Source organism: Dermacentor silvarum, chromosome 10, assembly GCF_013339745.2.
Source record: "Dermacentor silvarum isolate Dsil-2018 chromosome 10, BIME_Dsil_1.4, whole genome shotgun sequence".
In the NCBI taxonomy this organism is placed as follows: Eukaryota; Metazoa; Arthropoda; class Arachnida; order Ixodida; family Ixodidae; genus Dermacentor; species Dermacentor silvarum.
In genome coordinates, this window is record NC_051163.1 from 129,155,631 (window position 1) to 129,161,630 (window position 6,000).

Here is a 6,000-nt window from a genome sequence, read left to right on the forward strand (position 1 = left end):
GTTTTCTCTGATGTGCTGGGCTTAATTAGCGCAACGCCAACTTCCTACGCACCTGGCTGTACGAGCGGGTACAAAAGCAACACTCAGAAGTGTCACTTCTTTGCGCCGCCATCGGATCTGGAGCTTCTCAGCAAATGGAGAGCTATGCCCCGCGCGGACGAAGAGCTAAGCGGAACGTGCAAAGTTTGAGACCTTCATTTTCTCGAAGCGGGCATTTCGAAGACGTTTAAGCATATTATCAACGGTGAAGTCGTCGAGATCGACCGGGCGTTCTGGGCATTGAAGGAAGGTGCAGTCCCCGTTAACTTTCCCAACCTTCCCATTTACTTGTGGAGAAAGCAGACTCGGCGGCGATCTCCGAAAAAGAGAAATGCCGCATCTAACGAAGCGCACTTGCCCATGGAGCGACAAGAGAAGCTGTCTAACCAAGAGGCGCCTGTTCCCCTACAGTGGACCGATTTTGCTCAGATTGTCGAGAATAGCGCGACAACACGGCTCCCAGCCAACTGGACAGCGGCAGTACTCGAAGAAGAACCAGGGCGGCGTCGGCAGATTGTTTTTCACGTGGCCGGAACGAAAGCGGGGGAGGACAATGCCCCTATTAAGAAAGGCACGAATATTATTGGCTGCCCAGAGCACGCTGAGAAGTTAACAGCTCAGCTGATACATATTTATTTGGTGCGTGCACTTTTTTGCACGACTGAAGTGCCAAGAAATTGGCAGTGCATTTCTTGCACAAAGGCAACGAAAGAAAGCAAAACTTGTCTAGAGAACCGTGGCCGGAAAAGTTTCGCCAAGGCAAGGTAGTTTGTGAACGCCATTCTTAATAAAGTTCCCCTTTTACCCCCATTTTAAAAACCGTAAGCTGCACGGGATCTAGCGTAAGGTTTGACCTTGGGCTAGTTTGTTCTTTTCTTCGTCCTCGTGTGCACACACGGATCATGCTCATACAATCACTGTCTACAGCGTGTGCATCGCGATACACATGCAGTGGGCAAGCCCATGTCGAATATTTATTTAAAGAATAATGCGCGTGGAGAATTTCGGATGGAAGAATACAAGTTAGCACTCGATGGTTCCGAGTTGCGCATGCAGTCGCTGAACTTGAAATGGGCAGCCAGCTCCTGAGGCTCAGAAACTAAGCTACGCGGATGTCTATCATAAAGAAAGCAGTTGTTCCGCCCGGCTGTGAGGGAATATAATTTGTGCTGCAATAGATTCGCACGATTGGCATGGCAAGCGAATTCGTGTGCACACTTGACAGCCAATGATGTGCGAACGTACATTTAAAACGCTGTCATTCTTGATATTTTAGCTACCGCTCAAAATCCCTGGGCGTACACATTAGTCCTTGCACAATGCGGCCTGTTTCAAATAAATCGCGAACTGGAATAGCCGCAACAAAATGCCGAGCAACTTCCCGAGAACAGTTATTTCGTGTGCAGTACACAGCCAGAAGTAGTGAGAACTTGAGATACCGTGGTGGAACGCTGCCCTGCTAGCAGACGACGCTCACTCTCCTAGCGCAACCCGTAACCGCAGCGCCGCGGTGGCGAGAATCGCGACTGGCCGCCTTCTCTCCATGGGCGCGGCGAAGAGATACGGAACTGAAAAAGTATCTATAAACGTTGTTCCGCACAGCGTGGTCGAAGAAGGTTTCAAAACCTTCTTGCCATGGATCCAAGCAACTTCCGGTAGCGTGTCCGATCAGTCTAGTGTGCCTGAGGAACAACGGCGTGTTTAAAGTGCTCCTTTACATTTTCAAGTAAAAAAATTATGTGCATCATGCCTCAAGCCTAGTTAACTATATTCGCGCTTGCAAATGATGCCAAAATTAATTGAAACAATTGTTATTAGATAAAGCGCAAAAGTGTTGAAAAATATTTACAGTCACTTTAGCATATACGCCAAAGAGTGCGAAGACGAAAGCCACCGCGCTCCAAGGACACTCATTAAATTACTTGACATTCTCATTCGAATGCGTTGTTACTTCTTATTACTTGTTTTTTCCTACCAAAGATCGCGGTTTCGAGTGCCTTAATTCAGGCTACCTAATTATCTTTGCCCTAAATCACCTCGCCCTAATTAACACGACAGGTCATGGGTTCCACTCCCACCAAACTCCGAGTGGGGCACTTGTGACTGCGTTTTCTACCCGCCTTTTTACAGCAAAACTGTATATGGCTAGGGCAAATCCATCGTCCGCGAGCAAAAACACTCTCCTCCACAAGAGAGAGCGTTTCCCTCGCATCGTTTCCCTCACATCGAAGCAAAAATCCCTATATAAGAAAAGTACCGCCTCCTTTGATAAACGCCGCTTCTCTCTCTCCTGTATCTCCGATTGGACGATGATTGCGCGCGCTCTTCACTTCTTTCTATTTTCTTTTTACCGCCTCAGATCCATGTTGAAAGTCCTCTGCGCAGCCGCAGTCGCCGGTGGCGGCGGCGGCGGCGCGCGCCTGGCCATAGCCTCCTATATTTTTTTCTGCCCGCACAGTGGAGCGGCGGTGGCCGTCCGCTGTCCTCCCCCTTCCTCCTCAATTTACGCCTGCCTTCTCCGCAAGAGGCGCTCGCACCCCATACTTGCTAAAATCCCTATATAAGAAAAGTACCGCCATCCTTTGATAAACGCCGCTTCACTCTCCTGTATCTCCGATTGGACGATGATAGCGCGCGCTTTTCACTTCTTTCTATTTTCTTTTTTTCCGCCTCAGAGCCATGTTGAAAGTCCTCTGCGCAGCCGCAGTCGCCGGCTGCGGCGGCGGCGCGCGCCCGGCCAGAAAGCTTCAACGTGGACTTTATAGGTGCGCCACCGTCGATTTGGCTTTCGCAAGCAAAAAGTAAAGAAAAAAGCAAGCGCTTTAGGAGAGGAGGCGGCGGAGGAAAGAGTAGATGGCGGTACTTTTCTTATATAGGGACTTTAATACTTGCCTGTACATGCTGCGGAGCGTACCAAGCACAGTTCGCTACTCTGCAACGTGTTGACGCACCTCGAAGTACCTACCAAAGTGGCTCTACAAGCAAAAGTTGTCCCGTGTCCGTCGTGTTGGCCGTAGGTAAGCTTGTGTGTCTTGCGGAAGCAACGGTTTTAATTATGTTTTTTACTTGAACTATTAAGGAAGCATGAGATAACTCGCAATCAGTGTGTGCAGTGCTCGCGGAATAAAACGCGGCTTCTAAACATTCAAAAACAACAAATAATATGTGCAGTTTCATGTGATAAGAACGTCATAGCGCTTCAAATTTGACCACTAATGTTAACGTGGGCTCTGATGTAAGTGTAAGAGGCAGCACTACGCCATCGTAGCACAAATTCAGGAAGCTGGAAGTGGAAGTACGTTTAATACATAGCCTTAAATCATCGCTTTTAATTCCTTGAGCATTGTACAATAAATTAATTACATGAACGTTTATTGTTGAAACAGCGTTCTGAGCGTTAAGGTTCAGTGTCACTGAATGAAGCGACCGTTTGTTTACTCGATTTTACGGAACCACATGTGAGTTGCTAGCGCCATCACAACCTATATTGTTTACTACTATAAAAACCGGGATTTACGGAGCATATTTTATGCTGCATTACTTTCGACATACCAATTTGGTTTTCTATCCGCAGTGTGGAATCAGTTGGGGTGCCCTGCGGCCGACAAGATGCCGTACTGCTGCGTACCACGCTGCAAGTCTTCGAGTAAACAACGGACGCCGGGCATATCGTTCCACGAGATACCAAGCGATCCGGAACTGCGAGCGAAATGGCTAAAGGTCATTTCTCTGGACGACTGGACACCGAATACGACGTCGTGTTACTCGACTGTATGCAGCCGACAATTCGGTTCCTCCGACTTCAAGGAGTGCTGCAAAATTCGCAAACTCAAGAAAGACGATGTTCCAAGCATTTTCGAAGAGTATCCTGCGTACCTGCAGCCTCCAAAAAAATAGAGAGGTAAGCGACGCGTCTGTGAGAAAACGTGAGGCAGCTTCGACAGTGAACACACCACCGCCGAAACGAAGAGCAGTTGAGAGCCAACTGGAGTCTCCTTCGCTTCCTCTCAATGACTTGCCGTCCGTCGACGTCGCCTCTCAAGAGTTATCACTGATGGATTGCTCCGCAACCGAACTGCCGCTACCTCTGGAAAACAGCGCAAGCGAGCGCTGCATCACTACGACCGTGCAGGTGAACAGAGCTGTGCAGGTGTCGTCATTATTGTCGGTTTCGGTAATGGACAAACGAAAGTGGAGACGTAAGGAGCGAGACTTGAACTTGTGAATTAAGCTACTCAAGAACACCGTCGACAAGTACAAACAGGAACTGCAAAAGCTCAAGGTAGAATGCTATGTGTCTGCATTCCTGCAAGTTGTGGAGAAAGCGAAAGAGAAAGACCTGGCTGCTTCAATATTAGTGGAACAAGTTCATAATTTCGCGAAGAAGAAACCAACGTGGTCTGAGGTGACAGTGTGCCATGCTGTGGTTTTGCGCAACCTCTTGACTCGTGCATACGAACACGTAAGGAGCACAGGTATTCTTCGGCTTCCCTGTCGAAGTACCCTCGAGCGCTTTATGGGCTCATCACGTGGAGAAGTTGGCATGACCGAACTCGTGAAGCAAAGGCTGTCTGCAGAACTCGCTTCTCATTCCTCGTTGCAAGCGAGGGCATGCTCTTTCATTGTAGACGAAATGCGCGTCAAACAACGGCTACTGTATCACAAGCAAAGAGATGCCTTCATCGGCGAAGTGGACTATGGTGTGAACTTCCCCAAAGAAACAACAAATGAGCCTGTTCTGGCCAACTCACTCTTATGTTTCGTCCTTAACGGCCTTTCAGTTTCGTTCAAAATACCCGTGGCGTACTTTTTCGCGAGAAACTGCACTGGCCGTGAGCTGCACATGCTCATGAGACACGTTCTGAAGGAAGTTGAAGAAACAGGATTTTTCGTCGTGCGCATTGTCACAGACAACCACAAGATCAATGTCTTCGCTATGCAACTTCTGTGCAACGGAAGCCTCAAGCATTGCATTGACCACCCTGGAAAACCGAATCGAAAGCTCTTTCTTGCATTCGATCAGTGCCACCTGATCAAAAACGTGCGATCATAGTTTTTGTCCCCTGACATTGGAAAAGTAGGCAAAATATCAGCGAACCACTTGAAGAGCCTCTAAAGAATGCAGCAAGGCAGCCTTGACGACAAAGCACGTATTCCGTACGGATGGAAAAATGAACGTGCAGAGAGCAGTGCAAGTTTTTTCTCCTCCCGTGACAGCTGCAATGAAGCTCTTGCAAGAGCAGGCGGGCCACACGTGCGACGCAAGCTTCGCGGGTGTCGGACCGACGCTGCAATTTATGGACACCGTGCACCGCTGGTTCGTGCTCGTGGACGTGAGTAATTGTACTCAGAACATACATCAGAAGAATGCAGACTGCAAGCAGTTTGAATCTGCAGGCGATGAACGGCTAATCTGGCTGGAGATAAGCTTCTTCGACTACCTGACCAATCTCAAAAGTCAGTGCCTGGCAAAGAACTTCCTAACCAAAGAGACTAATGAGGGTCTTGTGATCACAACTCGTTCGAACGTTGAGTGCATTAGATATCCTCTTGAAGAGATGTCTGTTCACTCCGTTTTGACGAGAAAAATGTCATCGAACCCAATCGAGTCGTTCTTTGGCTGGCTGAGGAAATCAGCAGGATCAAATGACCAAACGGACGTCCGCGCCGTGCTCACAGGCATTGAGAAAACCCTCAAGACTGGTATCGCATCGGCGTCGAGTACACGCAACATAATGGCAGCAGAAGAGAGTGATTGCTTGTCAACGCTGCCGCAACAGAAAAACACAAGGGAGGAAACCAGTGAGGAATTCCCTGCAGATGCACGTAGAGAGCTCATAGAGCGACTAAACCGAGATAAGCCTCTATTTCCCACTCCAGATGTGGCCGCATTGGCTATGGTTGGTGGCTACCTCACATCAGCCGTACGAGAAAACTTCGAATCTGAGGAGTGCTTCGCGC